The 27,165-nt window shown below is 45.5% G+C and overlaps 1 long non-coding RNA gene across 2 annotated transcripts in view; it reads right to left on the bottom strand.

Annotated features, from left to right (window-relative positions):
• The window catches only part of LOC144771604 (uncharacterized), a 120,660-nt gene extending 98,111 nt beyond the window's left edge, over nucleotides 1-22,549 (bottom strand). For both annotated transcript variants that reach the window (XR_013599385.1, XR_013599387.1), the window contains exons 1-2: nucleotides 22,519-22,549; nucleotides 930-1,055 (exon numbers count right to left, since the gene is read on the bottom strand). This is a non-coding gene — a long non-coding RNA (uncharacterized LOC144771604). The remainder of the gene's footprint in view (nucleotides 1-929; nucleotides 1,056-22,518) is intronic.
• Between the last annotated feature and the right edge of the window lie 4,616 nt (nucleotides 22,550-27,165).

Here is a 27,165-nt window from a genome sequence, read left to right as displayed (position 1 = left end):
GTGTTGCTTTGGGTATTCCCACACAACATCAATGGAACCTGACACATTCCCAGATTTTAAAGGTTTTGTAAACCTGGGAATAATTCAGACTCCTACACCTTCTCAGGGGTGGCGTAAGGAGGTGTAATGAGTACAAATATCTTTATTTCTCCCCGTTTTTTCTTTTTCTAGAGGAAAACACCTCTCGTGATTGTTTTAGTGCAGGAAGGTATCCCTTCCTGCACAAAAATAATCACCCCTACAACACAGATACCCTTGCATTATGGTGCATGGGGGCCTGCATTGGCGTACGGCAGCCCATTATGCACCAGCGCAGTGGAAAAGGACGGGAATGTGCCATATCTTGTAGATTCCTGCCCTTTTCTTTTGACACAGGCCAGCATAGCTGGATCGCTTACTGCCCTGCCGTGCGTCAAAATATTGTAAATCAGGCCCTATATATTTACATGCTGTAGAGACCTGCAGCATTATTACATTACAGCAAAAAAACACATTCATACATGTAAACTGGAAGCATTTTATGCTCCATATACATATTGGGTTAACTGTTATGCTGTTCATTTGTAGTGATTCAAGTACCCCACGTAAGCACAATTGTTTTCGACAGCGGGAACATTGCCATTGGGAAGGCTTTTCTTACATTATAGTTCTGGAGCAGCTGTGAGTCAAACGTTTGGGACTGGAGCCTTCACTAAATCACCATTTTCTGAAATGCATCAACAGTGATGTTTAGTCTAGCCTCAGTACACTTTGTCATGTGCTGCTCACCTCTGTACATACAAATATATATGAGTATATTTTTTATTGAAATACATTTCATAAATCATATAACACGTATATGGTGATGTGTACCCGGGTATTTTCTGTTTTTTTTTAAGTTCTAGTTTTTACTTTTTGTTTTAGTTTCTGTACTATGTGCCTGTTTTTACCATGTCTAATACTTCTGTTATAAATATTTATCCTGGGGTCCAATGGTTAATTTTACTCATAATGTTTGCTTTCCCTCTATCTCCCACTTGCTTCTGTATTTTCAATCTTCTCTTTGCGAATGATACCTGTAAAAAAAAGAGAAAGAGAATAAAACCTATTAACAGCATTTTCTAAATAATTGTTTTTGTTTTGTAGGGTTTTCAAATGAAACATGTGCTATCATTTAGTTTTACAGCTCATTAGCTTTACAAATTGGTAACATCTAGCTGTTCTCATCATCTTAGAACTGTTTTTGAAGAAGGGAAAAACATTCTTCTGGATTCGAAAAAACCCCTCCCTGAGATACATTGTTTTACAAGTACAATACTTTGAATATTTGCTAACATGGCGACATAAGCAATTTTTGAACCACACAGTGAAACTATAGCCACATCTACCAAATTTCACTACATCCAATTCTCCTTTACATTTAATAACGAATCCTCGTGTTTTACGTTTTGTTGTCTATACTAAGCATGCATCTTTGTCCTCGTTATGCCTCCTTTTAATATCTGTGATGGACATCTTATTTATTGCTCTTCATTTGCTGACTTATAGCAAATTGTTAAATTCATTTTGGCGCTATAAAAACAACTACTTTCTAGTGCTTTCTTACCTTGCCTCAGTTTTAAAATGGCAGTTCCAAGAATAGTTTTCTAATTTTCTTGAAAATCTCTCTCTTACAGTGATGGTTTCATTATTGCTCTCCATCCAGCCCACTTCATTCTACAAGAACACTGTATAGTGCCTAGAAGAGAAGTTAACCCCTATGTAGAATATGATGGTAATTGTGATGTAAGTGCTGCCACCCAAAAATATCAGATCTTACATGAAATTATGTATTTTTGCACAATTTCTCCTACTCATTATAGTTCAACCCCATTAGTATTAGATACTTTCATGTTTGCCTCACACTTAGGTTTGTCCATGCTTCAACTCTGAAAATATTAAACAGAATCTTGTGCTTTGAGTTTTTCATTAGGATTTAAAACTGCACTTTACATTTCTTGGAAACACTTCTGTGGACCAACTATTTTATACCCTTCATCTATTTCTTTTATATGTCTTTCTGTCAATGGGCGTGTTGGTGCTTCTCGGTACCTGAGAGTCTTTCCATGAATGCAACTATCATTCAGATTTGTATTGTGTTAAGGGCAATGGTGTGTCCAAGTTCTTGCTTCATTGTCTGTGGACATGTGAGTTTATACAACCGTGTATCTGTAATGTATTTTTGATCATGACTTCTTTGGTATGCTGTGAATGTATGTCAGTAGGTGGTGTGAATGTCAATGTGTGCTCATCTATGTGTTTGTTAATGTGCTGTGTGGTTTTGTGTTTATTTGAACGTAGACTGAAGTACCAAAAAAATATACCATAGAGCTATACTTACCAATAGCCCATATACCTTATTTACCAAGAATAAGTCAGCCGGCAATGGAGAAGGTTCAATGTTTATTTTGCAAAAGCGCCCTATAAAGGGGAGCCTCCCTCTCGCCTCAGATCTCAGAGGTGTGCAGAGGAGACTCCTGGATTACATTCAAAATAGTGCTTAAATACTTTCGGTATACCTCATAGAAACCCCATACATGGAAAAGTACCAGTTCATGAGAAACCAACAGGAAAACCCATATAAGGCACAACTGATTGATTCGAAACTCAGCTCGAGTTATTCCGGGGGTAGGTTAGTAAAGGTGCCTCCCTTTCATTCTGGTGCACGGGAGTACAGGCATGGCACCTGCAAGAATGTGCTCATCCTAGAAAGAAAGACTGATGCGACCTTGAGTTTCCTAAGTTAGAATCAATGGTCTGTTCATAGCCCGGGCCGACCTTTCAGGCTCTCCTCTCAGCAGCATGTCACGTGTTTTCCTAACTAATGAAAAGAGGCCCCGGGAAATGAAACCAAGATGGCGTTTGTTCAGTTCAGGCCCAATTCTTAGGATATACATGGGTCTATTTACATGGGGGATATATTGGGTACATTACGACAATATTATATAATATCGATTTTATATTCCTTCAGACCGCCCTTTTGGCATGATATAGCCAATACATAATATAACATGTCTCCTAATCCAAGAACACACCTCCATCTATTTGCATGGCGTCAGTAAACTCCTTTTGCGCTAACTGCTTCTCTATTTTCACCTGTCTTGAAACAGTCAGAGAGGAAGTGAGCTTGGTAGCACAATAGGAGTAGCATGCCCACCCACAATGAAGGCACAGGCAACAGACAAACACCACTCCAGGTGCTCCAGCCAAAATCATGAACATTTTCAAGCCCCATGTGGAGAGAAGGTCCCAAAACCACCCGGTCAAGGACCAAGTACCAGTGTCCGCATGGACTTCTGCAGCCAAGCGATGTAATTTCTGAATGGCCAAATGTATGGTTGGAGCGGAATCTGGAATATATACACAGCAGGAGCTGCCCATTACACGGCATGCTCCTCGATCAGCTAGGATGACGTCAAGCACCATCTGCTTTTGAAGCGATACAAGCCTCGTAGCCTGAAGCTCTACAGTCAGGTTAGTCAAAATCCCAGTAGTTGTTTGAACTACATTTTCCACCACTCTAGAGAGACATCTAACTTCCCTACTAGTAAAAATAGGACCCCAGATAGGAAAGAGACCCTTTGCTATATCTACAAACTGCTGAGAAGCTGTGTCAGTCTGATCAGTGCCTTTAGTATCAACACTTCTGCTAACTCGGTAAAGATCTGAACTTCGTTTAGTCAGCTGGTGTGTCTTGTGATAATTAGAAGGGGATATATACACCGGGGGGTAAAGGAAGGACAGGCAACATCGCCCTGCCCAACCTCTGGGGAGCCAAGTATAAGCGTTCTCACCACATACAAAATACACATTAGGTGGAGTTTTAAAGGCGGGTGCTGCTGGTATGCAAAGTGTAGGTATAGTTGCATCTACTATCTCCTACTTTAACATGACCTTGCCCTTGCCCTTGTATACAAAAAGAAGCAGTACTATTCAGGATAGAAACTGCTTCATAATCTTTTTCAGTGTATCTTTTGGGATCGGCTACATAATACAAATACATGAGAGTTAATAACTGAAACCAGGCTTCACAGCTCGCTAAGTGTGATAATGGTAAAGAAATGAATAAATCATGGCGATGCATCACAGATGGCAAAAGGCCACATACCCAACAGTTTGTCTTATTCGTAGTGCTATGAGCTTCATACAACATTTCTATGAACACATTTTTAGCATAGGTTTCTCGATGTCGCTCTTTGTGGGGAGGTAAGGCATAAAAGAAATGCTTGGGTGGGGCTATGGTGGTACTTAATACCTTATGCATAGGGTATTGAAATTCCAAATACATAAACACGCTCATTAATATTATCATAATTACTGTGATAGTTATTACAAAGGCTATCTTTACTCTGGTAGCCCAACCGGAAAACATGGGGACATTTTCGAGCAAAGGTCTGGGAGCAAGAGGTCTCTCGTCTTCAAGGGCAAATCGGGCAAAGGGATACATTCTAACTAAAAGTCCAAACTAAACTCAGAAAAGGGTGCTAGCCAACTGCCAGAGGGTTTCTTCTCCCTGTGTCCGTCTAGAGCCTCACAGGCAGGCTCTTATTATTCATCCACAGAAAAAATCTTCACTGTAATTTCACCGTTGCAATTTAGGCCCTTTATGTAACACAGTCTTTCTTTCTGAACATAGCAATGTGTCAGTTCCAAGCTCTCAACGGGTTCAGTCCAGTGTCTTGCTCAATACCCCAGAAAATAAATATCTTCAACCCTACAACTCAAGTCTTTCCCTGTCTCCTACAATCAGAAACTGGGGTATTGCGTAGTTTTCGGGGCCGTAAATTGTATTGAAGAAGGCCAGGTTGCTCCTGGTCATGGAACAACACAGCAGCAGGGACATTTGGTGCAACACGTTTTTCAGAAGCCTCAGGGGGATCAGCCTTACCACGAGTTTCAGAAACTGAGGCTGATTCGTCTCCTTGTGGCAGCAACAATCCTTCCTCTTGCCCAATTTCAATGGCATGCGAGAAAGGCACAAAACTCAACCTTCGTTCTCCCTCTTGTGTCAGAACTCCGTCCCGGTTCTGTTGATCAGAATGAAGCGGTAGGGGTAGATTCTTTAAATGTGAAATGTGTATCCAGTGTTTTTTCCCATCCACTTTCACTGCTGTTCAGGTGGCCAAAAGAATCTGGTATGGACGGCTCCACCTCGGTTCTAGACTCGATTTCCGTTGGTAATTTCGCACAAGGACCCACTGTCCTGGTTCCAAACGATGTCTGGGACCCTCCGGCAGTGGTCCCAATACTGCTGACACCTGTTGATGAATGGAACGCAGATCTTTAGTTAAAGCATACAGATAATCTGTCATCATAGGATAATCAAGATCACAAAAAGATCTAGGCCTTGGGATACCCCACACATTGGCTGGCCGACCAAAAACAACCTCGTAGGGTGACAGCCCAGCCCGAGAATGGGGGTTTCTCTTATTGACATTAATGCTAGGGGCTGCACGTCAGGCCAACTCAAACCTGTACTCTCTTGTATCTTTGCCATCTTTAATTTCAATATGCCATTATATTTCTCAACCAGTCCTGCAGATTGCGGGTGTCGTGGTGCATGACATTTCTGTTTTATTTGCAATCCTTTACAAACATATTTAAAGAGTTCTGCATTGAAATGTACCCCATTGTCCGTCTATATAATTCGGGGCAAACCAAATCGAGGCAGAAACTCTTTAATCAGGGCTTTTTCAGTTGCCAAAGCAGTATTATCTTTGGTGGGGTATGCTTCAACCCATTTGCTAAATGCACAGACCACCACCAACACATACTTAAGATTGTTTAGTCGATCAAATTGAATATAATCCATCTGTAGCACTTCAAATGGCAAAGAAGGGGGTGCAAAATTTACACTAAGAACTGTCTCTCTCCCCCTGGGATTATGCTGTAACAAACCATGCATAATTTAACCACATGGGCAGCCGTCTTGGGGATATTCGAGATGTTCCACACTGGGTCCAATAATGCACAAATACCTTTTGCTCCAATGTGGCAGTGCCATGGGCCATCACTACTACTGCGTACGCCAGGGCATTAGGCAATAGCCATCTCTGTCTGTCAGTCAAATCAATCCAGCAATCATTTTTGTATAACCGCCCTATTTCCTGTTCCCATTTTAATAATTCATCAGGGGTGGCTTCTTTCTGCAATTCTCTAACACTTTCAATGGTATTCAAATACTGTAGTCTCCGCCATCCATCGGGTTGTTACACTGGGGAACATTGTGGACGTTTTAGTTTGTGCTGTTTCTTTCGCTACTTGATCGGCAATGGCATTTCCCTCTCCTGTAGTGTCAATAATTTTCTTGTGGGCACTACACTTAATGATGGCCACCTTCTCTGGTAAAGTTAGAGTATTTAACAATCTTTCAATCAAAGGGCCATGTTGTATTCTTTGACCATGGGAGGTAAGGAATCCTCGTTCCCTCCACAGCCGCCCAAAACTGTGGGCCACGCCAAAGGCGTATTGGCTGTCTGTAAAAATATTTACTCTTAAACCTTCGCTCAGTTTACATGCTCTTAATAATGCTATTAGTTCAGCTGCTTGTGCTGAATGCTGAGAAACCCGAGCTGTCTCTACTACTGTTCTAAGGGTGGTTATAGCTTAAGCAGCTGTTGTCGTGCCATCTGGTAACTTAAAACAAGAGCCATCCACATACAACTCCCCTAGTGGGTCAGATAAAGGAGAGTCAGTGAGATCTACACGTCCCTTCGTTTCTTCTTCAGTCCGAAATATACAATCATGGACATCGTCCTTTTGATCACTCGAAGGGAGGGGTAGTAACGTGGCTGGATTCAGAGTGGCACATCTTTTATTTTTTATGTGGGGTGCAAATAGAGTTCATTCATAACCAGTCAATCGTGCACTCATGAGGTGCTGAGTTTTTGTTCGATTCAGTAATATGTCCACAGCATGCGGTACCATCACTGTGAGATCAGTATTTAAAACAATCCCCTCCGACTGTCGAATGGCCACCGCCACAGCAGCAGTGGCCCTTAAACAGCTAGGAAGGGCCCTTGCAACATTATCCAATACTGCTGAAAAATATGCACAATGTCGTTGCTTACCGCCAAAACTCAGGGTTAACACTGAAAGAGAACACCCGTCCACCTCATGCACATAAAGTACAATAGATTTTCGGTAGTCCGGAGTACCCAAAACGGGTGCAGAGCAAAGAGCAGATTTTAAAGAATTAAAAGCATCCTGACATTCAACAGTCCAGGGCAAGGGTTCATGCACATGTTTAGTAACCAAATGCAACAAAGGTTTAGCCAGAAGAGAAAAATTAGGAATCCATTGGCGACAGTAAGAGGTTATGCCTAGAAAAGTATGAACATCACGTTGAGTACGGGGCACAGAAATGTTAGTAATAACAGTTATCCATTCAGGAGTTAGTCTTCTCCCCGCTTTCGACGGTAAATGACCAAGGTAGGTCACTTCCTGTCGACAATACTGAAAATTGGACAAGGACACTTTATTACCATTAGCTGCCAAATGATGCAACAATTTAACAGTGGCTTCCTTACAACCATCTGCCGTATCTGATGCCGCTAGGATGTCATCCACATATTGGATGAGAACATTACCAGGAGGTAGGACTAATTCATCTAATACTGCTTTTAGGGCTTGGCTATAAATACTAGGACTTTCAGTATAGCCTTGAGGTGCACGGCAAAATCTGAAGCTTCGGCCAAATAATGAGAATCCGAAAATATGACGGCTGTCAGGATGGATCAGGATACTAAAGAAAGCGTTCTTTAAATCTATTACTGAAAAATACTGGGCAGTAGGGGGAATCATATTCAGGATAGCAGTGATATCCGGGACCACAGGGTATTGAGGAATCACTATTTTATTAACCTCTCTGAGGTCAATTACAAAACGATAAGTATCTTTATAATCAGGGTCACCATCTAGAGGGGCCTTTTTCAAAATCGGTAAAATGGGGCTGTTACAAATGTTTGCAGCCGTTTCTTCTACCACTCCCTTCATAATTAAATCACGGATGACATGCAATAAAGCCTGCTCGCCTTCGGGAGAAATTCGATATTGGGGAATACGCGGTAGATGTACGTTTGGTTTTAAAGTTATGGATACAGAGGGTATTCTCAACAATCCAACATCCGTGTCTCCCTTTGCCCTAAGAGTGTGGGGTATATCTGAAAATTCAGGAGGGAGAGGTGCATTTTTGACTAAACATTGCGACATACGTTCAAGAGGAGGCTGAAATGTTAGATACACACCATCGGAAGAACAATAAATACGAGCATGCAACTTTTTTAGTATTTCCAATCCCAACAAATTTTCGCCACAACTAGAAGTAAGCAAGAATGGTGAGTCCACAGTAACAGGGCCAATAGTAAAGGGAAGTGGCTTTGAAACGGGGCTTACCATGGGGATTCCTGAAAATCCCACCAATACGTTATTTTGCCCAGACAGAGCAGCCCCTGGGACCAATGTATGAGCAACAGAACTATTCATTGCTCCAGTATCCACCAAAAACGTCTCAGATGTCCCCATCAATTGCCCCTGTACATAAGGCCCCTGCTGGTCAACTGGTACTTATATATGGCCCCTGCACTGTCCATGGCTGTCTCATGCATAATTGTGCCCATCATAGTGGAGTAGTGTTGCTCACCGGTTAGAGGCGGCAGGCCCGAGAGCAGAAGTCGGCCCGGGACCAGGGTTCAATTCCCGACACAACAGGGTCGTGGATCTTGGTCAGTGGACTCGATAATTCTCGCTTCGGTGCTTACTCTAATCAGGGGTTCCACTCGGCAACTCTGGGCATTAGCTTGCCTAATCTCCACAATGGCCCCACCAATTCCGGGGATGCCTGGCTCCACCTTGGGGACTCCCAGCAAGGGACCATCCCACAGGGAAAGCCAGGACGGGTTCCCCAGAGTTATACAGCGCCAGGAGACCTATGGACGGGTAGCAGTGCGCTTTACAAGCTCAAAAACATTTATATTTACATTTACATATCCGTCTTCTCGATAATCCTCATTATAGTATTGCCTTCCTTGAAAATCATCAAAATAATTCTTTCCTGACTCATCGCTGGACCTGTCACCACGTCTCATACTATTCCGATCAGTACCTCCTCTTCCCCGTCCTCAACTGAAACCACCCCGTCCATACAATAATGGACACTGGGATCGCCAGTGTCCCTCCTGTCTACAATTAGAACACTGATTAATCCCTATATTAGGTCCCTGACCTCCTCCTCCTCTCATCATTCCGCCTCTTGGGAAGGAGCCCGTTCCTCCCCTTCTACCGTTTTGCCCTCTGCTGACTTGCTGTAGCAGTACTCGGGTTTTCAACTCCTTAACCTTTTTATCCGACTTATCCTTGCTCTCATTTTCCCGATGTTCATAATACTGAGCCATGCTAAGAATAACTGAGGGAGTTGAAGTGGTCCAAGTACTTTCAGCAGCCTGTAAACGGGTCTTTATTTCTGGTAACAAATTAGTGACAAATCTATTTACAAATAATCGTATGCCACCTTCTGTGGACAAATCTGGTCCACTGAAGTCAATAAACACTTTCTCAGAGCGAGTAAAGAAATCAGACACATTTTCATCCTTCTTTTCATTGCAAGCTGTTAACTAATCCCAATCCACCTTTTGTGGAGGAATAAGGGTTTGCATATATGTAATGATTCGAGCGGGAATAGCTCAAATCTTGTCTTTAGGCTTGTCGCCGGTTTTCGATCTTTGTCCCATGTCTTAATCTGATCCCAGGTCCCTCCAAGTTCAGCAGCATGATCTGAATCATGCACCTGTCTCCATATATCTACTGGAATCAGAAGACCATAAAATAACTCAATGTCAGCTAAAGTCATAACGGCTGAATTTGCGGCTTCTGTCAATTCTTTATAATAAGCCGTAGGGTTTTTTCGGGGGTCAGGGAGTTGGGATTTCAAGGTAAGAACCTTGCTCCGCTTCCAAGTGGTATAGAACAACTGTTCTTGCAAACATGCCTCTACACGTGGTCTGGTTACCTAACCCCCTCCATCTAACACTTCAGGAATCGTTGGATGGAAAAGAGGGTACACTTCCCTCATAGGATACTGTGCCCCTATATTCGGACATCTACTATTCATTCGGTCCCGATATCGTATCAAAGTTTTGACATTTTGAAATACTTCTTTGACCTGTAATTCGAACTTAAAAGCTTGATCTTTGATATTACACAATATCTGGGGGGCTAGCCCTTCCTGAAAACATTGCTCCCATAAGGAAATCAGTCTTATTGCCATATGTTCCAATGCTAGTTGTTGTATAACTGGTTCAAAATCTTTCATAGTGCTCCAAATGTCCTCCAGAGTATAAATTGGATTCCGCATCCATTGGAACGCCTTAATCACTTCATCTCCTAAGGACGATCGAGTAAAAACTCGCCAACCTTCCATCCCTCCCATAGGGCGTCGTGGCGTGACATGTGAGGAGGCAGTGGTCATCCCCATAGGGGTGACCGTCGCTCCTCTAACAGGGGGGGTTAAAAATACTGGGGACAAGGGGGAAGCGGCAACCGACACAGGTAATAAGGTAATCAAGTCTGAGGTAGTTGAACGAAGGGTAGGAGGAGAGGACAACAGAGCAGGAGGGTGTACAGCTACCGGCGCGGTAGCGACTGTAGGCACCGCTGCTCCCGCCTTTCCTGTCCAGTCCACTGGGACCGCCAGGTACAAACCTTGGGGGGCATATGGAGGCGGAGGGCGAACCTCTAATAGTTCCTCTATTTCATCTTCTGCCTCCGTTCGGGTCACATAACTTTTATCTGTTTGTAATCGAAACTGTCTATCCAATTGCTCAATATTCTTCTCTACTTTTTCTTTTTCATATGCTACTGCTTTTTGGGTTACAGTCTGTCCTGCTTTAATCTTTCCCAATTTTTCTTCTCGTATTCGCCGTTCCTTTGCCTCCTTCAACCATAAGGTCAAGGAGTCAAACATAGCCTGACGGCTTCTTCTTAAAAACAATTTATTCTGTAAATATTTAATTTTTCTTTCATGGTAAGACCCAGTTAAAGGCCATTGTAATTCTGCATTGCCTTTAGTATATTTATTCCACATTGTATTAAACAAAATGGGAGAAATACCATGTTTAACATACATATCAAAACTAGGACTACCTTCCGGAGGAGCAGGCTGTCTTTCTTCCAGCCGTCCACTTCTCCGACGGCAGCATCCAATACACAATTTACGGAAACACAACATTTTTATGAATTCAACAAATCATACCATTCCGACTGAAGTCACACTCATGGACGCGTCCACTCACCACACATTCATTCACTGTTCAGCTCAAAACGAATCTATTCACATAACATACTTAAAGTGCATACGTTTCGAATGATAAGAGTACTCCGGTCATGATTTCACAATTCCATACGACATGTCTTATACTCGAACAGATCCCGTCGACTCCTGTTCGGGGAATCGATCACCCTGGATTCCAGACCACTAAAAGAATTCACAAAAGAGGCAGTCCAAAGACTACCCTGGGATCATCAGACAGGCGCACCACAAACCCTCTTACAGACTATCCCGCAGTCCTGTGCTGGTTGGGCCGGGCGTTATGGGCGCAACCCCAGACCCCGCGCTTACCCAGTTGCTCCTGCGGGCCTTTCCGAAGAGGATTCGGCCGAGTGAGCAACACTGCAACACTAAGGCGTCCGGAGTTGTCCCAACTAATCACCGAACAAGTCTGTGGGGCATCTGCCTGTGCAGTCACACCTCTGCCACGTCAAACCCCCAGATTCGCTGTGGTTCACTAACCACTACATTCCATACTCAGTTAACTGTTCTTCTGAGCCACTTCTCAAAAGGGCTTGTTCCAAAATGCACGAAGGACTTACAATACAATTCACTCACCTGGTACACTCAGGTCTGATTGCGCGTTCTCCACTGCCGACTTCTTTTATAGACCAACACGGTCAGCTGTTCCCGGGTTAATCCCGAAGGACTCCAGCGAAGGGTTATTTAGCAGCTGGGCCGAAGAGTGAAATTTTCCTCTTTTACCACAAACTGGTTTCTCAATTAGGATCATTTTTTAGTCCATCCCCTCGACCACAACCCCTCCCCATCCCTCTTCTCCTGCTTACAGGAGGGGACAACTCTATCGCGGAGTCCCGGCGGAGTCACCAACTGAAGTACCAAAAAAAGATACCATAGAGCTATACTTACCAATAGCCCATATACCTTATTTACCAAGAATAAGTCAGCAGGCAATGGAGAAGGTTCAATCGTTTATTTTGCAAAAATGCCCTATATAGGGGAGCCTCCCTCTAGCCACAGATCTCAAAGGTGTGCAGAGCAGACTCCTGGACTACATTCAAAACAGTGCATAAATACTTTTGGCATACCTCATAGAAACCCCGTACATGGAAAAGTACCAGTTCATGAGAAACCAACAGAAAAAATCCATATAAGGCTCAACTGATTGATTCGAAACTCAGCTCGAGTTATTCCGGGGGTAGGTCAGTAAAGGTGCCTCCCTTTCATTCTGGTGCACGGGAGTACAGGCATGGCGCCTGCAAGAATGTGCTCATCCTAGAAAGAAAGACAGATGCAACCTTGAGTTTCCTAAGTTAGAATCAATGGTCTGTTCATAGCCCGGACCGACCTTTCAGGCTCTCCTCTCAGCAGCATGTCACGTGTTTTCATAACTAACGAAAAGAGGCCCCGGGAAATAAAACCAAGATGGCGTCTGTTCAGTTCAGGCCTGATTCTTAGGATATACATGGGTCGAGTGTATTTACATGGGGGGTATATTGGGTACATTACGACAACATTATATAATATCGATTTTATATTCCTTCACTGTGTTGGTGTGATTTGTATTTTAAACTATTTGTGTGTTTGCCTATCTCTAATGTGTGCAGGAGTCTGTCTTTTTTTCTGTTTGTGTGTTCGCTGATGTGTCGGACCGCACGAGTTTGCATGTGCAGTTGTGTCTTAATTAATGGATAATTGTGTGTTCGGGCATGTGTGAAAAGATTATGATGTGCTTTCTATTACTATGTTTCTGTTATGTATCTCTGTCTTTCTGTTTGTGTGGTTTGTGGTGCTGTTTTCCTGTTGTTCATTGTTTGAATTAGCATGTATGTATACATTTATACATTCCAACACCACTATGGATGCAATCCTACAACGTGCCATGGGTGTCATTAATAAAGAGATTGAACTGGCTGAACTCCATTTATCCCTCTCGTCTTCCATTTCGCCACCTTTGCAGACTATTGCCACCCAGGCCTGGAGCATCCACCCCCCCAACTGTGGAGGACATGGAAGGACATTCAACAACTTCACATCTTGCATTTATGGTGGAACCTACCTCGCTACCCAGGTCCCAGACGGCACCCATCCACCTAGAGCACAAACTCTTGGTGGGTACAATTAAGGACCATGGGGTAGCAGGAAAAAGGAAGAGACTTGAGATGGATAGCAAATCTAAACCTAAATGCACCAGGGCAAATACCACCCAACCCACAGCATCCACAAGTTCCAATGATACCATGCCTAGGAAAAAGCACAAATTTGAGAGTTTAATGGACTAACTGTGTGATAAATGTATTGGTGTTTGGATGCTAAATTGGAACCAGTTTGTGCTTGTTTAGCTGCAATAGAATTAGCAATGACAAGCTGTAACTAGCTGGCTCTTACTACAGGAGTACAAGGGTCAACTCAGCATAATACCTCCGCTAAGCACTGTTATCTTACAGGTTGCTTGTGATCCGCTAGAGGGGAGATCCCTTGAGATATTAGCTGAACCGGTCAATAATCCGTCAACTATACCCAACACTATGGGGCGTGGCTTAGCCGGCAAGATGGCCGCACCTTGAGTGGGCTCTGCAGGCCAAGCCGATAATCCGTAAACATCCTGCGGACTGTGGGCTCTCTGGACCCTCCCTTGCCTGAGCTGTGAGGTGCCCAAACCCTGGAGATTGTGGCGGTGGCAGCATTGAGTCGTGCGAAGCCGTCTATTCAACATGGCGGCACCCACGAATTAGCCGAGAGGGGCAGGACGGGCTGCCCTTGCGGTGCAGGTGGTAAGCGATGCAGAGCTGAGGATCTCGCTGCTGTGAGACGATCCAGTTGAATCAATCGATGCCAGGACTGTGAGATGCACCGGAGTCTGTGACGCATTTGGGGTGCAGAATCGCACTGGATGCTACTGCGCATTGAGAGGCGAAGGTAAGTGGTGTGGCTTGTAGCGGCAGGGCCTGAGGGCGGAGTAGGGGCATGGGTGCTGTACAGCAGGAGCCGGGGGGACACGGCCCTGTAGGGGGAGGGAGCTCTCTCCCCAGTTGCTAGTGTGTCTGTGCAGGCCCCACGACGGGAGCGCCGCGCCCCCCTGGCTTCCCCGTCCTCACTGCACTCGCCACGTGAGCTGCACCAAGGGGAACACCAGGAAGTCTGGCGTGGCCCTGCACGCAACACTGAGTGACATAGCAGGAGCAGCGAGGGGACACCGAAGGAGAAGGAAGGTGTCCTGCATTTGTTTGCTAGGCACTACTCAGGACCCCTCACAATATCAGATGGGTCTTCTGCCCCTGAGGGCATGCATGACATGAACTGCGAGTGAGGAGGCTTGCGTCTACTGTGTAGCCTGCCTTCGGTGGGCCCCCTCATGTAGTGGCCTAGCTGGAGATACGGTGGGCATGCAGCGTGCACCTGAACTACTGGTTGTGGCCCATGCACAAACGTGATCCTTGTGGCGCTCGACGACCTTGGTTGAATGCAGGTGGGGCATGCCGGAGCGAGAAGCTGACGGGGGCTGCATCGATATAGCGCCTCCCACTGTTTTCCAGGGGCCTGCAGCATAGTGCGCACTTGGCTGCGAGCTAAACTACATTTAACATTGTGCACCATGAACAGAGTGCAGACACTGTAACCAGCGACTATCACAAGACCCCGTGGAGAGGAAGTAGAGTCCCTGGCACTAGCGTTCGTTTGGTCCTATCGGCGCTTGTGCTCCACCTTGCACAAGAGATTAAATAGCGACACTGGGGTATTGGTTGCCATTTTCATCTTCTTTCCCACCTCCCCACTGGGAAGATTAACATGGGCGAGGCGGATGCTAGGCAGACCAAGCTTGCCTTTGACAACAGGCGACAAACCAGACAGGAAGAGCCCACCCAAGAAGCAGAAGAACAATCCACCCAGACAGAAACTACTGCAGCACGAGATGGTGATTTGAAGGCACTCCTGCTGCAAGTTAAATCCAGCATTAACACTATAGATTCTAAAGTTGACCGGCTGACTGCTCGCCTTGACCATGTGACGGCCAGAGTAGACATCCACAACACACAAATTGCACAGCTGGAGACGTGGGTGTCTGAGGTCGAAGATACGGCAACGGCGGACAGGCAACAATTGCTCAAAATGGACAAGGTATTGGAACTGATTAGGGTAAAGAACGAGGATTTGGAGGGGTGCTCCAGGAGGGGCAACATCTGTATCATGGGCATGCCAGAATCCACCAACACCAAGAGGAAGGAAGACTATGTGGAAACTTTGCTGTGGGACCTCTTTGGCAATGTGCTCTCTTCGGTGTTCATTGTGGAGCGGACACACAGATCTCTGGGGCCGCGCTCCCCGCCTGGGGCGCCGGCTCGCCCGATCACAGCCAAGCTGGTAAATTACCATGACGCTGTGCTGCGGGTGGCACAGGAGATGGGCGAAGTGCAGCACCAGGGGAATCTTCTATTGTTTTATCCCAACTTCACCTTGGCGGTGCAGGCCGCCCGCCAACAGTTACTCCCAGCAAGAAGAATCCTTAAAAAACAAGAGGTGCAGTACACTCTGCTCTGTTCTGCCAAGCTCAAGATCCAGAGGGGTGCTCAAACACAGGTCTTCAGTGACCCTAAGGCTGCGCTGACATTTGCTAAGAAGCTAGAAGCGCGATGCATCTAAGAGTCCTGAGAGTGTCAAAAATGGGACAATGAGAGACAGTGACTAACTAAGTTGCAGGGTTCTGTTCATTGATTTTCTATTGTGAGGCAGCCTGAATAATGGAGCTGCTAATGTGACGATGTCGTGGGATTACACATGAGTCTCTATCTGGGCAGGATGCCTCTATGCTTAAGAATGTTTTGCTCAATTAAGGTCAGACCACTAATATGGCTTGGCCACCGTGTCTTTTCCATTGCATTGACGCTTCCCCCAAGAGGCCTGTTCCTTTTATTGTTCTGTTTTGTTTTTGGCATGATGTTGCGGTATGCACTCTGTAATGCATTGTTCACTATGGCACTTACTTCGATCACTTCTACTCCAAACCACGAGCAATCCACTACCCAACCACTCTGCATTACCACATGACGGACACTACATTTTGGACCTGGAACATTAGGGGCCTAAAAGATTATCGCAAGGCACATCTTATGCATGCGCAGCTTATTAGACACTGTGTGGACGTCTGTTTCCTTCAGGAGACGCACCTCCTTCCTGCTACTGCATCGAGGCTCCTATCTTGACCTTGGGGCGAATCGTACACCTTCTATTCTAATTATTCCCGCGGTGTCTCCATTCTTTTCCGGAAGAGCCTGCCCTGGCACAACACCCACTCTCTCATTGATCCAGAGGGCAGATACGTGATTCTTGCTGGCACACTTTACAATCAGCCACTGATATTAGTGGCACTGTACGGCCCTAACTACGACAACCCTGACTTTTTCACACATATCTGGCAGCTCATTTCTTTCCTAGGACCACATTCCCTGATCTGGGGAGGCCACTTTAACAAAGCTCCCATGCAGGCAATGGATCGCTATGGAGATCTCACCCAACACCTTCAGGCCACCTACCTTCTCCACTCCATTATGTTGGACAATTCCCTGTTAGATGCTTGGCGACATACATACCCTGACAGGCGTGAGGGAACCTGTGTCACGGGCTCGCTGATCTCATGGATCTCAACCTCTGGATCACTACCAGTGACATCACCTCATGGACCACCTGTGCTTGAGATTCCCGCTCACACTTGCCATTTGTTTGCTTTCCGATTATCCCCCAATGCTCTCCGAGACGCTGCTTTTCACAAAGAAATTTGCTGTGCCATAATTGTCTACTTTGAACACAACTTTGGCTCGGTGTAGTCTCCTTCGGCCCTCTGGAAGGGCTTCAAGGTGGTGATTCGGGGTGAATGTATCACCAAGCACTCTGGGGTGTTGAGGTCCTTCAGGGGTACCCTTGAACATGTGGAGAATGTAGTTAAAACTTTAGACCTTCAACAATCTCAAGAGCTAAACTTACCAAATTCCATGGGGAGGCGGATAGGGAGAATGCATTTCTGGGTAGAGAGGCACCTGCCCGTCGTTATAGTGAGGGCGATTGCCCCGATAAAACTCTCGCTAATCTCCTCAGGCAACCTCATGACTCTTCGTATATAATGGCACTGCGAGACGAGGTCGCAGGCAGAACAACTTCCCCTAAGGAAATCACCACCAGAATCTCTGCCTTTATTCCCAGTGTTATACTGCCGGAGAAGCAGCCTTTCAAGAGGTTATGGATCAATATTTTGATTCCATCAAACTGTTATGGCTCAGTAACAACTACCAGGACAACCTGGATGAACCATTCACCCAGGAAGAGATCTCCACCATCATTGCAGGACTCCCGGGTGACAAGGCTCCTGGTGCGGATGGGCTCACCACCGCATTTTACAAACAATATACGCCCCTTTTTGTCCAACATTTAGCCACAATATACAATGACTCTCTCAAATGGGGCAGTTTCCCTCCGTCTCCCTGAGAGGCTTTGCTCAGCCTTCTCTTGAAACCAGATAAGCCTCCAGAGTGCTGCGATTCATATCGCCCTTTGTCCCTAATCAACACTGACAATAAAATTTACACCAAATTGCTGGCCAACCGCCTCCTCCCACTCATGTCATTAATAGCTCACCCTGACCAATCTGGCTTCATTCCAGGACGTGCCACCTCCCCCAACCTATGCACCATTTTCTCAGTCCTCCACCAGATCAATTCCACACTACCGGCTGTGGCTGCCTTATTGAACGCTACTAAGGCCTTCTGCACTCTGGAGTGGCCCTTTCATTTACCTTCTCGCTCGATTTGGTTTCAGCCTTAATTTCGTACATAAGATACAAGTGCTGTAGACGCTTCCCACGGCTCGCATCAGGATAAATGGGCAGGTCACCGACCCCATCGCTATCACGAGAGGTATCAGGCATGGTTGCCCTCTCTCCCCTATGCTTTTCGCCATCACCATGGAACCCCTGGTGGCGCGACTGCGCCAACACAACACCCCCACAGTGGTATCGGCTTCTCGGCTTGTGCTCTCGTAACTTCCATGTACGCTGATAATGTCACAATGTATGTCCGAGAACCGCAGGAGAATCTTGCATCCATGGCTAGGGAAGTGGTGCGTTTTTGTTGCCTCTCCAGAGTCCAGGTCAACTGGAGTAAGTCAGTCCTTTTTCCTCTCACGGATTCTACAAAACCCTTCACGACTGAATATCCTTTTGTTTGGGCATTGAGCCACACTAGATATCTCGGCATCTGGCTGAGTAGGGACGTTGACAAACTTTGGAAGTCCAATTTTGGACAGACAATTGCATGGCTGGAAACCAAGATCTGCATGTGGCAGAAACTCACCTAGTCATTAGTTAAGCGCATTACTATTACTAAAATGGTGGTGCACCCAAAATTCTTGTACCTCTTTTTAAATATCCCCATCCCTCTCACATCGCAATTTTTCCGCAAACTTCACTCCGACATTATCACTCTGATCTGGGCTGGACACCAACCCAGAATTACCCCGCCCCAGACCAGGGGTAGCACTACCCCTGGTCCGGGGCAGTATGGAAGCCCCAGATTTTAAACTCTATGCGCTCTGCGCCCAAGCCAGCTTTCTCCATTTTTGGCTTCATCCCACGCCATTCCAGCCCCACGTGGCGGTTGAGACGGACCTTGCTGCCCCATGGCCATTACAGACCACACTATTTCTCCCACCCAAACCCCCTTGTGGCGAGATCGAAACGATTGAATGCCTGCGCTGGGCCTAGGACGGGCTGCGTAATTACACTGGCGCTGACAAGCTATATGCACCATCCATGCAACTTGCTAACAACCCATCATTCTCACCATTGCAGACAGCTGGCATGGCCCGCCTTGCAGCTCATCTAGGCATCAACACCATAGCCGACATCTACTCCGACAACAATTTCTTTACCCTTCACGGAAACACTGCTCCCCTTGACAAGTTGCTTTATTATCAGATTAGAACGATGTGCCGAGAAGACAACCCCGCGATCCAACTCGCTCCCCAGTCCAACGCTGCCCTTGAGTTTGTCCATTCCTCCAGCTGCCTGCAGAAACTGGTCAATAGACTATAAGCTCTTACACTGTCCGCCTCCCCTACCAACACTGAACGCGCCTGGAATGCATAGAGTGCAGACTTAGATAGATACCTCCCTCCTGAGCACTGGCTCTACTGCCGCAACCAGATCAAACGCCTCTCCCCCAAATATCGTCTGAGGCTCATTAATGTTACACTACAGCACCCCTGCATCATTACATAAGATATGCCTAATTGACAATGACAGATGCGTGCGCTGTGCGGCTCCTGGCACGTATTTTGGCCACCTGGCCAGGCTGTGCTCCAGAGTCTCATCGTTCTGGCAGGGGGTGTGTACAGCTATCAGCGACATCACACTTGATCGCATCACCCCTGATCCTCAGATAGGCCTCCTAGCCTACGTCAAACACATGTCAGATGCCAACCACAATCTAATTGTGGCGCTTTTAGTGCTTGCTAAGGGTAAAGTGGCCATCCACTCGGGCGTAACCCGGCCCCTGCCATTAAGTGCTGGTTGGACGATGCAGCCCACTGCCATACACTTCTGGGTGAATTTTGGGATCTGATGCTGGCTACCAGCAGGCCCCCAGACATATGGGTTCTTTTTATCTCCTTCCTCAAACGATTGACCACTCCTGACAATCCAAGAAGGCATTCCCCCATTACTGACACACAGAACACCCGGGGTGGCGCTGCTATCGTCGCCCCTGCCCCTGGCTTGATTGCCTGTGCATCTTCTACTGCGCCTTAATCATGACTCACTATAGATGGGCTATACAATCTGTACCTTCCGTCATCCTGAATCTTGCAATGTTGATCATTTGTAAGTGCAACTATTATTGTATTATTGATTTCCTTTTCTCAATGAAGGTTTTTTGAAGAAAAAATAAAAGAACTATATTCTACACTAGCCAGGCTCTTAATGAGAGGGATTGTTCGATCACATACAGCTCTGGAGCAATACCAGCCCCAGGCATCCTAAATAGGGTAGAGGCAACCAGTGGGGGATACAATCAGTCACACATCACCCGGAAAGGTCCACCCGAAGTGGCCCAAACTACGATGTCTCTCAGACGAGCGACATGCTCCCCTTATGTTATAGTGCTGGCAAAGGTCACTCCTCTTAAAGCTGGTTCTACTGAAAGCTCTAGCTAAATAAAGAACAAGGCTATGCACTGGCTAGATTCAAATTCTACGCTGGGGGTTCATGTTGGAGGTTGTATCAATATGGTACAAAGAGTAAATTGGATAGGCGAAGAAAGAAAATTCTTAGATAGAGATTGTGTTATTATACATTTTGACAGGCCATCTGTGGCTGGGAGAATCCTTGCTTCTCTTAGGCACTCTGATGTTAACTGTTCTCCCCATCTCATTCGGGCTCTTCCATTAGACTTCTTCTACAGAGCTCCACTCATGGTACAGGCCCCTCAATTAAATCAGTGGCAGTGAGCTAGGCATCCAGTCCTGGCCGGAGCTGGCATCCATTCGGCTTGATTAAGTTGATTTTTTGTGACAGATGGGCCCCACTGACTTTCCTCAATGACTGTGACTGGCTGGATGGTTGCGGTGATCCGGAAAGGGAGAGGGACCTGAAGACCTCAAAAGCACAGTGCCAAGGGATTTCCTTTGAATCCACCAGGAAAGAGGCCAAACCTGCAAGGTCCAGAAGGGCCCTTTCGACCTTTTAGGGAACAGTTTAATTAAAAAACCAGAACACCCCGATGTGGCTGTAACCTGTGGGAATTTGCCTGAGCCATGTGGGGGCCCCTAAATCTACACAGTGTATTGCAGGTATTAAAAACAAATTGTGAAACAAGTACTGGGTATACACAATTCAGTCATCCCAATTGATCTGCGTACAGGAGACCTGGCAGATAGGAGACTTCCATCTAGATGGTTATAAGTCCTTTAGTACAACAACGACCCCCTCCAGCCATGGAAAAGCCAAGGGGGGCATAGCTTTCCTTATTTCCACCACCTCCTCACTAACGGAAAAATGCGTCTTTCCAGCTCACTCTTTCTCCAGATATTTCACCTCCAGACCATTGAGAAAACAAGTTTTATTCTGAATAATTTCTATAATAACGTTTTTGATAACATGAGGAATAGGGTTATTGATGACCTAGGGAGAGAACTGGAATGTTTTGAGAAACGTGTTTCCGATAGCTGCACCCATATATGGGTTGGGGATTTCAACACTAAACTCTGTGATAAGCCCCCTAGTAAGATGTGTGGCTATACAAACATCCATAGGGGTAACCAAACACACTTTCCACACAACCCATATGGTGAGGCTCTTAATGAACTGATATTTAGATATAATCTAGAGTTCATGGCACATACTCCGGATAGTGAGGGAAAATTAATACCCTTTTTCCAGGTGAACCGTTCTGGTTCTATGTTTGACCATATTCAGATTTCTTTCGCCGGTTTTGGAGTGGTGGATTCCTTTAAAATCAACCCAAGTCATTTTAGAGATCATCACTCATTGTTGATGTCACTCAATATTAAAACACAGTGCACCAAGGACCCACAACTTGCTGAAGGTATAGAAACCCATAGCGCAAATGGTATTAGCCTTAGTTTGCATAAATGTCAATGGAATTGTCCTACTAGAATATTTTATTAAGGACTACGTCACTGAATTTACCACTTACACCGGCCAAAATTCTCTGCCCTGACAAATTATAGACGCTTTCAGTAAAATATAAATTGCTAATGCGGGTAACCTGAGGCCGACCAGAAAGAGGCCCTATATTAAACCTATTAGGGGGTTAAGCCGGGATTGCTCGAGTGCAAACCGGAACTTAAAGTAAGGCCAAAGGTAAAACATGCGACGGTCGATGTTGCAAATACCGACTCTCGCGTTTACCTCATTCACGTGCAAAACAACTGGAATGGGTCGTATTTACAACACTGTTCAGAAAAGGGACATAGTATGCGCATTACAAAGCACTGCAGCACCATGCCTATAATGGGAAACGGCCATTACAACGAAGCTGTTTCCACGAAATCGTTAACCACGCATGCAGTACAACGCATGCGTGGTTACCACGAAAGCCTTTACCACGCATACCTTTACTACGATTTTTGTAGTAAAGATATATTTGGTAAAGGTAAAAAGTAAAAAAGGGGGGCTTGGGGGGGTCTCCCCCCCCAAAAATAAAACTCACCTGAAGTCACGTCGGTTTATTTATTTAATCAGCATCGTTTAAGAGAAAACGGAAAATAAACTTCCGCTTTCTCGTAACGACGTATGACGTCACCACGCAAGCAATCGAGGTAAATGTTATGCGTGGTAAACGAATTCCGTTGTAACCATGCGTTGCAACGGAATTCGTTGTAACGTCATACATTCGCCTATAATAGCAGTTCTTATTTACCTCAGTCCGAATAATGTGGAAAAAGCAGATTTTTTAAGTACGGTATGCTTCTTCATTTTTTTAACTTGAGGCCATAGTGCTACAACCAGTGTTTCCCAAACATTTCGAGGAAGTTCTGGCTGCAGTAGAGCGCAGCATCCAAGGCAGGGGGCCCTGTTTAGATAAAGGCGCTGACCCACACACCACCCAGGTGTCCCAAGTACGTTTCCTCTATTACACAAAGGGTCGGTGCGCGCGCAGCACGATCTCCATGAGAAACCAGGTTATTACTGTACTCTCCTCTGCCGCGGCAGTAATTCCCACTCGAAGCGTTAATGTGTTTAATTTGCTGGAACAATTACTATATGCCTCGCCGTCTCCAACCTGCACTCTATAATAAACAGACCACTGGAGGCTTCGAGTAGGTTATTTTCCCGCGAACTATTGTAAAACAAATCCTCGGCCTAATTTACATTCAGGCGGGAAATTGATGGTCCGAAGTGATTAGAAAGGCGAGCGCTCGCCGGGGAGGACTGATTATTGGGTGATTATTCGAGGCTCTGCTGGAACTTCACGCGTTCAGCACGCACTTCGGGTCTCGCTGGCGAGAGATGAACAAGTCACCTCTGCCCGGTGACACACATTGAGGTACAACTTCATTTTCCAACATATTGTATAATAAACCGCAGCCATGAGCAGTACAGCCGAACGTACCCCAGTATTCGAGGATGTTAGAAAGACAGACTGGACGGACGTCAAGAAGGTGGCCAAGCAGGGTTAAGTGGGTTGAAAAAACTGGGGGGCTCTTAATGGCGTGGCCGAAGTAATTAAGCGGTGGTTAAAAAACACCCATCTAAAAATCTGTGCTTAGCATAGTGTGCCAGCCGTCTGGTATTCAGTTGTTTCTGTCGTTGCATCCAGATATATAAAAACAGCCAGTAACATTACAACTAGAGGAAGCCAGAACTATTGCTTTGCCAATGGTTGTTCACAGCATAAAAATAAATGAGCAACAACTATGGCTTCATTGTATATTTAAAATTGAAAATGCTTCCATTCTGAAATGATGAGACTGAAAGAACTATGATGAGTCTCTTTGAAGTTGCCTCAAAGGCAGTGAGCAGTGGTAGTGCCGCAGAGGTAAGATTTATCTGTTTGCTGAGTGTCTGGGGACTGAGCACTGGCAGGACCCAGCCCACTTAAAGCCCCGTGGCCTAGGAAGATTCTTCACTGGTTAACCATATTTTCAGATGTATCTCTGGTTAGCTTAAGTTCATGACAGTGCTATCACCCACACCATGAATATGCCATGACACTGCCATCTCCCGCACCGCAAATATGTCATGTTCATCCATCACATCATCTACCCATTAGTCCGTCAAACAGATGTATTTAGTGATATACTGAATGAAGGGCTCTGCGCTCACCCCCTGACTGACTCTGCACCGATTTTTCAAGGTACTGCTATTTAGGTCTTGCGCCTAGCGTTGCAGTGCGCATCACTGGTGGCGCAGCGCGAGACCTCTTGCAAGGGGGTTCTGAAAGCTGCTCACACACTCATGCGTGTGAGCAGGCTTTCACCGCCCGCCAGTGGCTTTAGCGTTTTTAAAAAAAAAAATGCATGAGATTGGGCAAAGGCGGGTGTATGTCCCGCCTTTGCAACACTCATTCCCATCCGTGTCTACATTCCCCTCACGTCACGCTGCATGTCTGTATACCCCCTGTGTCATGTACGCAGGTTTCAGAGCACGGCTTCGTAGTACAATCAGAACCCGGAATCCGAGGGCTACCGGGTGAAGTACTGACGGCCCGACCTGCAGAGACCGCCGCTTACACAGGTGATCAACGACAGGCTGGAGTGGGAGTTTACCTGGAGGAGTGGGCCGAGTATGAGCTGCAGATCCAGGCCTTTAACGCCATCGGGGCTGGCCCTTGGAGCAAGGTCGTCAAAGGTCACACCAGGGAGTCAGGTACGAACATAAGGCATCAGTGCCGCAGTGAATGGACTCGACATTTTGCCCTTTGACCTGCTATTTTATGGGTTATATTTCTATATTGAATTAATCAAAATACAATAAATAAGTACACCGTTTAATGTTATTAGTCTTTTATAGAAAAAAATGCTACCAGCAGTTTATAACGTGTGCCATTTACTAATTTCGCCCTGTATTTTCTTCATGCTCAATTAAATACAACTTTGGAATGTCTGCTGCTGTTATGATAGTGTGGCTGAGATTGCTATGTGCTAAACGCCTGATAAGAGATCATAGGTTCATATCTGACACGGCTGACTTAGCCTTTCATCCTTCAAAAGTTGATAAATGCCATTAGTGTTGGATATTTGTATCACATGTTATTCAAGTGCATGAGTACGATATAGCTCATGGTCTCAACTATAACCAGTGCAGGGCTTTAAGTGGGATGAAAAAAACTGGGGGTCTCTCAAAGGGACTTGGTCAATGTAATTAAGGGTGTGGATTAACCACGTAAGCTAAAAATCGGTGTTTAGCACAGTGTGCTGCCCAACTTGTTTTTTGCTGTTCCTATCATTGCGTCCAGATATATGATACAACAACGCACATCATACCTACAAGTCAGGACTATTGGCTTTGTCAGTGGTTGTTGGTTGCATAAGATAAATAAGCAGCAACTATGGCTTGTATATAACATTAAAACAAAATCCACTTAAAGCCCTGTTGACACCACAACAATGTTGCTGCTCCTGAGCTTCAAAAAGAGAAGAGAAATATATACAGAAAATGACTCTTTAAAGGATTTCCCTTCCTCTATGTTCACCACGCGCACTTCTATGTGCCTACAGTCCAGCAAAAAACGGACGGCCTGTGTCAGGGCACAAAACAGAACCCGATAGAGACCAGTTTCGAGGCCCCCTAAAAAAAAGCATTTGCAATGCAATAGGTCTCACATTAATAAAGTTTGAGCTATTGGTGTTGCATTATTTAGCAATGCCAATAGCCCAAACTTTAATATTGCGAGACCTGTTGCATTGCAAATGCTTGTTATAAGGTAGTAGGTGCTTGGTGGATTACACTGGGTTGCGTGGTTAATTTCTAAAAAATAATTGGAGTTGGTACCCTAAGCTCTGTCCAAAAGCCCTCTGCCGGTGCGATTAAATATCTGCATGGCAAATACCATGGCTGGGTAACTAATACCATGGCTGTGTAGCAAATACCATGGCTGGGTAGCAAATACCATGGCTGGGTGGCAAATACCATGGCTAGGTAGCAAATACCACCGCTGAGTGGCAAATACCATGGCTCAGTAGTCTTCAATCCCCCTTATGTCTCTTTAATACACTACAAGACACTACCGGCCCATTTATCTCACTCTTGCACTTTCCTGCTTTCTCCCTTCGCAATGATTTTTCTGTCTTTCTCTTCCGCCTTTATGCCCCTTGTACCTTTTTCCATCGCCTGTTCTCGGTAAATGTCTGATGCAGAGAAATAAGTGCTGGTCCCCAAAAATGAGTGCTTGTGGACACCCACCGGCTTGAATAAAGCACTGACTTGGTTGAACAGTAGGTCTCGTAACATATTGGTAAATGAAGGTGGCGCAGGAGGATCCTTGCACTCTACTCAAAGTATTTATTTACTTTAAATATGATAAAAAAATACTTATATATATATATATATATATATATATATACATACATATATATATATATATATATATATATATATATATATATTTATTTATTTTTTTTTTTTTTTTTTTGCAGAAATACTCCTCCCAGACGAAAAGAGCAGGGGCCACATCGGGGAACAGAGGCAACATCTTTTATTTAAATCGTATGGCGAATGCATTTTGGCCTTCTCCGGCCTTCGTCAGCGCCGTGATGTTTCAGGGGATTACTGACGCTGTGCATATAAATGTACCTTGCCGCTCTGTGATAGGTGCAATGTCCGCTCCGCCCCATAGCAGGTGAACTCACTGTACTTTCAACGGTCCCAGATGCTTTGAGGACTCCGTCTCTCAGGATGCACCTGATAGCTCCCAGGTAAGTGATGCCAAGGTTTGTGCTCAGAGTAGTCCGAGTTTTCACCGGATGGCAGGGTACTCCGCACAATGCTCCAGAACCGCTGGTGATAAAAACTTGAGATGCCCCCTCGGGTCCCCTTTGACCCCTTCAGCCATACGAACAGGTTTCCAATAAGCGGGGGCAGGAATGGCCATGCATCCCGCCCAGGCTGAGGTTAATAACCTCGCTGTACCACCGCAATTTCACCCATGCTGTAGGCGGGCCTGGAGTTTTCAATTACTTGAAGAGAAAAAAATGCCGTAGCAGGGGCCAGAACCTCCAGGCCAACTTGTGAAGGGGGGGCCTCTGTGACACGTTTTCTGGTAAACGCGTTAACAATAGCAGAAATACTCCTCCCAGACGTAAAGAGCAGAGGCCACATCGGGGAACAGAGGCAACATCTTTTATTTAAATCGTAC

The sequence above is a fragment of the Lissotriton helveticus genome, chromosome 1_1, assembly GCF_964261635.1.
Source record: "Lissotriton helveticus chromosome 1_1, aLisHel1.1, whole genome shotgun sequence".
Classification (NCBI taxonomy): domain Eukaryota; kingdom Metazoa; phylum Chordata; class Amphibia; order Caudata; family Salamandridae; genus Lissotriton; species Lissotriton helveticus.
The sequence above is the reverse complement of the archived record's forward strand: the minus strand, read 5'-3'. Positions and strand labels throughout refer to the sequence as shown.